The 10,887-nt window shown below is 43.8% G+C and overlaps 1 non-coding gene across 1 annotated transcript; it reads right to left on the bottom strand.

Moving 5' to 3' along the window:
* Window positions 1–405: 405 nt before the first annotated feature.
* Window positions 406–543, bottom strand: LOC119937972. Its single transcript, XR_005454310.1, has one exon. It is a non-coding gene; the product is annotated as a small nucleolar RNA SNORA7 (small nucleolar RNA).
* Between the last annotated feature and the right edge of the window lie 10,344 nt (window positions 544–10,887).

Here is a 10,887-nt window from a genome sequence, read left to right as displayed (position 1 = left end):
CAAAAGGGACAAACAAAAGAAAACAGAAAACTAAATATGGTATCACATAAACAAGTATTCCTGAATTTGGAAAAAAAAATCATTTTTTAGCAAGTATGAATCTGATTGGCCCTCCTGATCTGTAGTAGGACATAAGTCCTCATTCCAGGGCCTCAGGCAACCCTCTAGCATATACTCCTACCCTTCTCTTATGCTGTCGAGTTATCTTCGACCCATAGCAACTCCAAGGACACATCTCTTCCAGAATGCCCCACCTCCATCTGCAATCATTCTGGTAGTGTATCTCCAGAGTTTTCTTGGTAAAAATATGGAAGTGGTTTACCACTGCCTCCTTCTGCACAGTAAATTGAGTCTCCACCCTTGACTCTCTCCCATGTTGTTGTTTCCCACCAGAGGTGAGTTTTGACTTGTAGCAGATTGCCTTCCACTCACTAGCCACTGCCCAAGCTAGGAATGGAATGGGTATGCCTCTGTTTAACTCTCCCTCTCATAGCTGAGACTGGTAGAGTACTGAAAACTCTCTATGTGCAGTCCTGAGAGGGGAGTCCTAGCCTAGTAATTACCAAGTCTCTGTTTAGAACCAGGATTAGACTGTAAACTCATTTGGGCAGGGATCATCTCTTCCAAGTCTACTGTACTCTCCCAAGGGTATAGTACAATGCTCTACAACAATTTTAGTACTCAGTAAGTACTGTTGATTCATGACTACCCCGAAAATGGTTGTGATCCTTGTGCCAGTGGCAGAGTTAACTGATGCTGCAAAAATGAGAATAGCATGGGGACTGTTCCTCATCATAGGACTCTCCATTAGCCAGCTTTCCTAACTTTCCAGCCAGGAGAACTCTCAAACACTAATTGGGTCTTCTAGCTGGTCCCAGTTCACTTCCAGGGACTTACTTTTCTTATTACTAATAAAAATTTGGGGGCAGGGACAGGGGCTCCTTTTCTCCAAGCCCTCTGGACAAGAACTCACACTCTGGACTCGACCCATCTTGTTCCACACAACTGAAGTCTGTTGGCCTCGCTCTGTTACCCAGAGGATGGTATGCAAATCAGCAGGTGTGTTTGAGAACCAGTTCAAACTTATAGGCAAGTGAGAACTCAGCTCAGTTGCTAGGTAGCCACAAAAACATCTTGGCAAAGTTATCTCATGCCTTGGGAAAATCAGGAAAAGTCCTTTTCCCTATACACCTCCTCCAAGAGTGCCTCAAACACACCCATTTTTTTTAATGTATTTGTTAAATGCTTACTATGTGTCAAACATTTTCAAAGCTCTAGGGTAGGTAGATGTTAATCAGGTTCAACACAGTCCCTGTCCCCCAGGGGGCTCACAGTCTAAGTAAGAAAGAGAAGAGATACTGAATTTGAGGAAAATGAGGCACAGAGCAGTTAACTGACTTGCCCACAGTCACACAGCAAGCAACTGGCAGGGTCAGGATTAGAACCCAGGTCCTCTGACTCTCAGGCCTCTGCTCTTTCCACTAAGCCATGCCATTTCTCTATATTGATGAGCACTTGGGCTATATTTTAACCAGTGTGCTTTTCCAATGTTAGGACTGTATGGACAACAGGGGTCACTCACAGTTACTAATCTGCCTTCCTAGAGAGGGATCAGGAATGATCTGCTACAGGGGAGATCTTCTCAAGGCCTGAGATGTGTCTACTAACTCCACTGAATTCTCCAAAGTGCTTGAACTGATTGACTGAATGGACAACTGATGGTAACCAGATTAGGAGGAATTGGGGAGTTACTCTGAAACTTTTACATGAAAACATAATGTGGCAGTGAATACCTCCCTAAATTGTATGTTATAATGGGATGCAAACATGTTTCTTTACTGATAACCAGACTGGAACTCGACATTAAATTCCCATAATTTATTTTAATGTCTGTCTCTCACTTTAGACTGTAAGCTCCTGGGGGACAGGGAAATTGATTCCCAACTCTGTTATACTGTACTCTCCCAAAAGCTTAGTACAGTTCTTTGCAAGAAATAAGCACTAAATAAATAACACTGTTCAATAAGTTAATATTATGAAATGCTTAGAACAGTGCTCAGCGCTTAGAACAGTGCTTTGCACATAGTAAGTTCTTAACAAATGCCATTATTATTATTACCATTATTGTTATGAGAACGTAGAATAGAAAAGTGATACAAATGAGGAAAACTCTGTCTGTTTGGCAATCACTGCATAAGTTGTAAATAACAGTAATAAGAGGTCTGCATTCCTAGTCTGAGACCAGGAAACCAAAGAAAACTGGTTGTACTGGCTGACACATTTCTAAATAGGATTACAAAAGATAGTTGTGCTCAGTAATCATGGAATTAAACTGCAGATTTATAATAAACATCAGTAGTTAAAATATTTGTCTGCCTCTGTCTCGTCACTATTCTCCTCTCCCTAGGTTCCACAGCAATCTCTCTGTCCCCACTGTCCTATTTAAACTATCAGAATGGGTTTTATACACCCGCAGTCTTCATTCTCTCTCCACCAACTCTCTTTTTGACACTCAAAAGGGTTTTTGACCCTCTTCCCGCCAATGAAACTGATCTCTAATTTCACTCAATGATCTCCTTGTAGCTCTAGCCCAAAGTCCAATGGACTTTTTCCTGTGCTAATCCTCCTAGACCTCTCAGCCACTTCTGACACTGGCCCACTTCTCCTCCCCACAGAAGCGTTATCAGACATTGATTTTGCAAACCTAGAATTAACCTGATGCTCCCCCTACTGCTCTCGCTGCTCCTTCTGAGCCTCATTCTTTGGCTCCTCTTCACAGTCCCAACTGTAAGGTGTCCCGCAAGGCTCTGTTCTGGGTCTCCTTCTCTTCTTATTCTTCACCTGCTTTCTAGAGGAGCTCTGTAAAACGAGGATTGAGACTGTGAGCCCCATGTGGGACAGGGACTACGTCCAACCCGATTGGCTTGTATCCACCCCAGCACCTAGTACAATGCCTGGCACATAGTAACTGCTTAACAAATACCATAATATTATTATTTATTATTATGAGCTGGCATGGTCTGAGAGGGAGCTGTGTGACAGCAAAGGGTAATGTGTGGCCACAGTTGGTCAAGGTTAAAGAGGGGCAGGTGGGAGCTACAGGGCATGGGGCCAGGCTAGCAGCGGACAGGCCAGGATTAGAACCTGGGTCCTCTGACTCCCAGGCCTGTGCTCTTTCCATCAGGCCAGGCTGCTTGCCCTTGACAGGGGACCAGCCTGGCCATTCATTCATTCATTCATTCATTCATTCATTCAATCGCATTTATTGAGCGCTTACTGTGTGCAGATCACTGTACTAAGCGCTTGGGAGTACAAGTTGGCAACATATAGAGACAGTCCCTACCCAACAGCGGGCTCACAGTCTAGAAGGAGGAGACAGACAATAAAACAAAACATATTAACAAAATAAAATGAATAGAATAAATATGTACAAGTAAAATAAATAGAGTAATAAATATGTACAAACATATATACATATATACAGGTACTGTGGGGAGGGGAAGGAAGGGGCTCAGTCTGGGAAGGCCTCCTGGAGGAGGTGAGCTCTCAGTAGGGCTTTGAAGGGAGGAAGAGAGCTAGCTTGGTGGATGTGCGGAGGGAGGGCATTCCAGGCCAGGGGGTCGACGGCGGGACAGGCGAGAACGAGGCACAGTGATGAGGTTAGCGGCAGAGGAGCGGAGGGTGCGGACTGGGCTGTAGAAGGAGAGAAGGGAGGTGAGATAGGAGGGGGAGAGGTGATGGAGAGCCTTGAAGCTGAGAGTGAGGAGTTTTTGCCTGATGCGTAGGTTGATTGGTAGCCACTGGAGATTTTTGAGGAGGGGAGTAACATGTCCAGAGCGTTTCTGCACAAAGATGATCTGGGCAGCAGCGTGAAGTATAGACTGTAGTGGGGAGAGACAGGAGGATGGGAGATCAGAGAGGAGGCTGATGCAGTAATCCAGTCGGGATAGGATGAGAAATTAAACCAGCAGGGTAGCAGTTTAGATGGCGAGGAAAGGGCGGATCTTGGCGATGTTGCGGAGGTGAGACTGGCAGGTTTTGGTGACGGATTGGATGTGAGCGGTGAACGAGAGAGCAGAGTCGAGAATGACACCAAGGTTGCGGGCTTGTGAGACAGGAAGGATGGTAGTGCCGTCAACAGTGATGGGAAAGTCAGGGAGAGGGCAGGGTTTGGGAGGGAAGATAAGGAGTTCAGTCTTGGACATATTGAGTTTTAGATGGCAGGCAGACATCCAGATGGAGATGTCTTGAAGGCAGGAGGAGACACGAGCCTGAAGGGAGGGAGAGAGAGCAGGGACAGAGATGTAGATTTGGGTGTCATCAGCGTAGAGATTATAGTTGAAGCAGTGGGAGCGAATGAGTTCACCAAGGGAGTGAGGCGATGGCTAGAGGTGGGCTCAGGGAAGCCAAAGAGGGGTCTGAAAGAACTGCTGGGAGAGTGGGAGGCAGGAAGGGTATAAAGAGGAAGTGGGAGGAGGCAGAGAAAAGAAAGAAAAAGAAAAATATGTGGTTCATCGACAGAAGACAGTGTGCTGAATACATCTAGCTTGTGTTAACAGAAAGTAAATGATACCCATCTGAACTTCACCTTCTGCACAGCCCCGGGTTTAAGGTGACCCCAATATCCCAAAGTGGGTGGGCGGTCACTCTTTTAGGGGTTCTGTCCTGCCACCCAATGACAGACCTAACATGAAAAACAGCTAGTAACAGACCTGATCACTAATCAATCAGTCAATCCTATTTATTGAGCACTTCCTGTGGGCCCCTATCCATGTGGGCCAGTCTGGGCTCTATCTGGCTCCCTCCCTCAAGTGTTCATGCTAAGCCTTTCTGGTAATGATCCTGGATCCTGTCTTACCCTGCTTAAATAGTTGTGTTTACTTTCAGGAATTTGGGGGAGCACAAATATTTCTACTAATTCTGTCTGTTTGAAAGACGGCACCCTGTAGCAAAAACCAAGCAGGCATAAAAGCTAGCAGATGGTGAAAAGAGAAAAACTGAACCAATTCGGACACTGCAGCTGAGCTAATATATCCCTTTGCTATTAAGCTTTTGAAATCCTACCTTGGTGTTCCCAGCAAGGTTGTATTTTTAGAACACAGTTCAACCAAACATATGTCGTCCAACAAGCTCTAGAAAGATTACTTGTGGGGTAAAGTGGTAGATATGATGTTTTAAAGGGTTGGTTCAGCTGTTCATTGCTGGGAGATGAGTGACAAGACTGGTGTTACAGTTGAAACCTCGCTATAACAAATGTGGCCCATTGTGAGACTGGCATTACAGAGAAGAAGCATAGACACTATTGTAATAGGTGGTCATCTAACTTTTTTAAATGATGTTTGTTAATCGCTTACTATGTGTCGAACACTGTTCTAGGTGCTGGGGTAGGTACAATTTAATTAGGTTGGACACGGTCCCTGTCCTGCATGGGACTCACAGGCTAAGTAGGAGAACTGAGGAACAGGGAAGTTAGAGAAGCAGCGTGGCTAGAGAAGCAGCGTGGCTCAGTGGAAAGAGCACGGGCTTTGGAGTCAGAGGTCATGGGTTCAAATCCGGCCTCCGCCACTTGTCAGCTGTGTGACTTTGGGCAAGTCACTTAACTTCTCTGGGCCTCAGTTAACTCATCTGTAAAATGGGGATTAAGACTGTGAGCCCCCCCGTGGGACAACCTGATCACCTTGTAACCTCCCCAGCGCTTAGAACAGTGCTTTGCACATAGTAAGCGCTTAACAAATACCATCATTATTATTATTATTATATTAAGTAACTTGCCCAAAGTCGCACAACAAACAATTGGCAGTGCCAGGATTAGAACCCAGTTCCTTTGACTCCCAGGCCTGTGGTCTTTCCATCAGGTCTTGCTGCTTGCCCTGGATATTATGTGTCCTCATAACACATCCTTGTGGAATTTTGTAAATTCTCATTATTTTGAGGAGCCACCTGTAATTAGAACAACACCAATGTTCTGCATATATAAATGTATATAACCAATCATGTCAGTACTCCTGGGAAGATGTCGCGCAGCAAGAGCGGTAAAAGGGGAGGAAGGGAGGAAGTAGCGTGGCCTAGTGGATAGAGCACAGGCCTGGGAATCAGAAGAACCTGGGTTTTAATTCCACTTCTGCCACTTGTCTGCTCTGTGACCTTGGACAAGTCACTTCAATTCTCTAGGCCTCAGTTACCTCATCTGTGAAATGGGAATTAAGACCGTGAGCCCCATGTGGGACATGAGCTGTGTCCAACCTGATTAGCTTGTACTCACCCCAGCACTTAGTACAGTGTTTGGCACATTGTAAGTGCATAAAAAATATATAGAAAAACAAAGTCCAGGTCACTCAAAATTGGTCTTTAGCTCTCCCAACTAAGCACATACTCATCGTGACATTACTGAAGCTCTACCCACATGTCTATGCTGGGAGACAGCTGAAGGCAGCCTGGTCTATCATTTGATTAAGTGCTAAAATATTCTGATCCATCTATTTTCACTAAACTCTTCCAAACTTATTCAGGCATTTTCCCTCAAAAGACTTCTCAACTTTTAAGGGACTCTTTTAAGTAGACGTCCTTTCCAACAAACCTCCTCCTCTCAATAAACTCCACCTTCCTGCCTCTGGTCACTAACCCAAGCCATGCACCTTCTAATGAGGAGATCAGTGCATGGACTACTTGCAGACATGAGCAGTTTGTTCAGTTTTTCAATGAAAGACGATTGTTTGTGGTACACCTGCTGAGACCTTGAAGCAAGGAGATGGGCTGTTTAATTGTCGTCTTGGCTCTTTTTTTAGAAATATAAAACACTGCAGAAATGTCACATTATTTCAAAGATGTACCTTGTGGGCAAGAATTGCATCTACCAACTCTGTTATACTGTACCTTCCCAAGCACTTAGGACAGCACTCGGTACCCAGCAGATGCTCAATAAATACCTTGACTGAGATTTTAGCATTACTTCCTTCTTCAAAAAGAAAGGGGAGAGAGCTGATTCCAGAAACTCTTATGGAATCTCCTGCGCCAGAACTGCTATTGTGATCCTAACCAGACTACCTCTGGACCAACTACTAAAGAACCATATTAGCGATGTGCTTCCAGAATCACAATGTGGGTTCAAAGTATAATGGGTACAGCAGGCATGATCTTTGCAACTCATCAAGTACAGGAGAACTGTAGGGAACAATATACAGGGCTCTGGGTGGTGTATCTAGACCTTCACAGAGGCATTTGGAATCCACAGGAGATCTGGTATTTCAAAGCTACTAAAAATGTTTGGTTGCTCTGAGTTCATTATGACCTCAAAACGATATGGCTAGATTCATTGAAATTGAAAGGGTCTTGTCAGATTCTTTCCCCATCGCCAATGGAATGAAGCAGTATGGACATTTGGGCCAATCTTGTTCACCCTATTCTATAGAGTAATAATGATAATAATAATATTTAAGCACTAATTTTGTGACAAGCACTGTATTAAGTGCCGAGGTAGATACAAGTTTGTCAGGTCAGACACAGTCCATGCACAACATGGGACTCACAATTTAAGTAAGAGGGAGTAGGATTTAATCCCCATTTTATAGATAAGGAAACTGAGGCACAGAGAAGTGACTCACCCAAGGTCACACAGCAGGCAAATGACAGAACTGAGATTAGAACCCAAATCTTCTGACTCTCAGGTCCATGCTCTTTCCACTAGGCCACACTTCTTCATTTGCATCAGAATATGCAGAATATGATTGTCAGAATATGGTATTGATCCTCCGGGCAACTCTTTCAACTCAACAGCCTGAGGGTATCATCAAAAGATTTTGACTCACTCGCACAGGATTGTAACCTTCTGTGTGAGCCAGGGGTTGTGAGAAGCAACATGGCCTCATGGAAAGAACACAGGCCTAATCCTGCCTCCAACCACCTGCTTGTTATGTGACCTTGAGCAAGTCACTAACTTCTATGGGCCTCAGTTTTCTCATCTAAAAAATGTGGAATAAATACGTTCTCCCTCCTCCTTAGAAAGGGAGTCCCATGTAGGACAGGGACTGTGTCTGATCTGATTGCCTTAACCCCAGTGCTTTAGCACAGTGCTTGACAAAAAGTAAGTTCTTAAATACCACCTTATTATTACGATTATTATTATTATTATCATTATTCACATGTCCAGTTGATTCTCCACTGCATTCTTCCCCCAGTACTTATTGCAGTGGAATGCACACAGTAGGTATTCAAAAATACTTCAGAATAACCAGGAGCTTCGTATACTGACTGGAAGCACACACTCAAGAAGACAGATTGTGATTTGTGCGCCCCCTGAGGGAAAGGGACCATGTCTAATTCCCACCTGGGTATTCTTTCTCAGAGCTAAATTCAGTGCTCTGCACAAAGTAAGCACTTAGTAGATGGATTATAATGTACACCTCAGAATCACCAAGGCACTATGGGTTGAAATTCTGGTGATATGGACCAGCCGGCTCTTTGAAAGCCTTACATACATTTAATGAACTCAATCGGCAACAAATAGATGAACATGCTCCCCGAATTATGCTTCTTGGGATTTATGTTGCATAATAATGGAAGGATAGATGAAAATATAGAAAATTGAATCAAAAATCAATCAATTCATTCCTTTGATCTCATTTATAGAGTGCTTACTGGGTGCAGAGCACTGTACAAATCGCTTGGGAAATTAATCAACAGCATTTATAGGTATTTGCTAAGTAAACCCTTGGGAGAGTGCACTAGAGTTAGTAAGCATGATCTGTTCTCAAGGAGCTTTGCATCTAGTGGGAGAGACAGACACTAAAAGAAACTACAGGTAGGAAGAAGCAATAGATTATAAATATATGTACAGAAGGATGGTGTGTTCTTTGCCAGATTCAAAAGACATAGTAGGCACCAAAATGGCCTGTATACTCTGCCCCAAGATTTAGTACTTTGGCTCCTAGGGACCCCCACTCCATCTGCCTGCTCTCATTCCTCAGCAGGAAGAGGTGAGCACTGCCCCCACCCCTCAACACACACACACACACACACACACACACACACACACACACCCTCCCCCCCCCATCACCACCAGCCCCTGGCTACTACTTGTCCTCTCTCCTTTCCCAGGATAGGGAATGTCCAGTGCTCACCCAAAATACCCTCATTTCAGCCACCCTGCACCTCCCCAGGGCTTCAATAAATAAACCACAGATAAAGTCACCTTAAATAAAAAGCTAGCAAATGACCGGGAGGCAATTGCTGCCAATGCCTCACTTATCTGGCTTACTGGAGCTGATCCTGACTCAGTGTCACACTTAACATCAAGAGGGAAGACAGGGTCACAGGCAATGAGGTACCGGGATGCAGTATGACATCCAGCAACAAAGCAATGCTTTGTTTTGGAAGATGATGTGAGAATGGATGACAACAGGAAATATAAACAACTTCTTTATGGGGAGCCAAAATGGGGCAATCATAAACAGGGTGCATGGATGGACAGAGTTAGGTGCCTATTTTCAAAAGATCCCAGAGCCTGTTCCTCAAGGTAGGGGGTGCAGCTTCACCCTAAATTTCATTCCAGGTATCTATACTTTCAGATTTCCCATAAAATAGACAGTTATTACTTTCTTTCAAAAATATTCCTAGGCTTGTCCTTTCAAGCATGGGTGCAGCATCAGTCCAAAGTTGATGAAAGTCTAGGCAGGGCATCCTCTATGTAGGTCTCTAGCCATAGATGTGATTTACTTACAGTACCTGGCTGGGTCCATGTTCTTCTTCAGGCTCGACCTAGACATCTGGCAAATGCCAGTGCCAACACCACAGGGATGAAGGAGGAGTGCACCCCCCCCCCCCCCCCCCCAGCTCCATGTACTGGACACCCAAGCCTTGCCCATCCCAGGTCTCGGACAACAGCCGAGCTCTTCCAATCAGAGCTTAAAAGACCAAAGTGGTGACTTTCCGGCCTGTTTGCTTGTTGGATTTAGTTCCCTCCCCTAAAATCCATGATCCGTGCCCCCTTTTTACTGTCCACCACTCAAGATGAAAGGTTGGCACCCTTTCCTGCAATCCTATCCCATAACAGTCCTGTGGTGATTCATTTTTGCCTGGGATACTGAGACTTAAAAGGGAACTTGTTACCAATGTACTTTGCATTTAAATGGTAATTTATATTTGCAAAATGTTAATAAGTGCTACAAAAGCACATCCTCTGGCATTTCAGGCACCCACATAAAATCTCAGTATGAAGAAGAAGGTTGGTAAAGTCTTCTTATGCTTTGGGCTATGGGTGGGAATGGAAACAGCTCTTAAATTGGAACTCTTCAATCCTTTCATATATGGTTCCTTTAATAGTGACTGTAATACTGGTCTTAAACTCTAAATTAACACAAGAAAAATTCCCGGAACTTCCTAAGTGAACAGGATGAGCAGCTTTATACTAGCAGAAAACACTTTGTGGAAATCAAAATGTTATTTAGAAGATACTGATAAAACAAAGAATAAGCAATTCACCATAATTTCAAAACTACATGAATATTAAAGATTAATGAGCCATTGCAAAACTGGTTTTGAGAAAGACTGAAGAGTAAATTAACACAGTTCTCCTACTGTACATTCTTATCTCAGCATGCTGGGCTTTATTCATTTAACTCTCATTAATGCTCTTTACTTCCAGTACGAGAACATACCGCCTTTGACAACCTTCCCCAGTGATGTTCCTAACAGGCAAATGATTGGATGGAATAAAAAAAATGCAGCGAACTAAAAATGCAAACCTAAAATAGAATGACTAAAAAGGACAGAAAGTTTATTATTAGTAATTAGTTTACTATGATTTGGTTACTCTTTGAGACTTAAAGGTGGAAGCCAAAAAAAAAAGATTGGAATACTACAAAAAACTGAACAGTACATCTTGCTGGATCA

The sequence above is a fragment of the Tachyglossus aculeatus genome, chromosome 1, assembly GCF_015852505.1.
Source record: "Tachyglossus aculeatus isolate mTacAcu1 chromosome 1, mTacAcu1.pri, whole genome shotgun sequence".
NCBI classification, from domain to species: Eukaryota; Metazoa; Chordata; class Mammalia; order Monotremata; family Tachyglossidae; genus Tachyglossus; species Tachyglossus aculeatus.
This window is presented reverse-complemented; position numbering and strand designations above follow the sequence as displayed.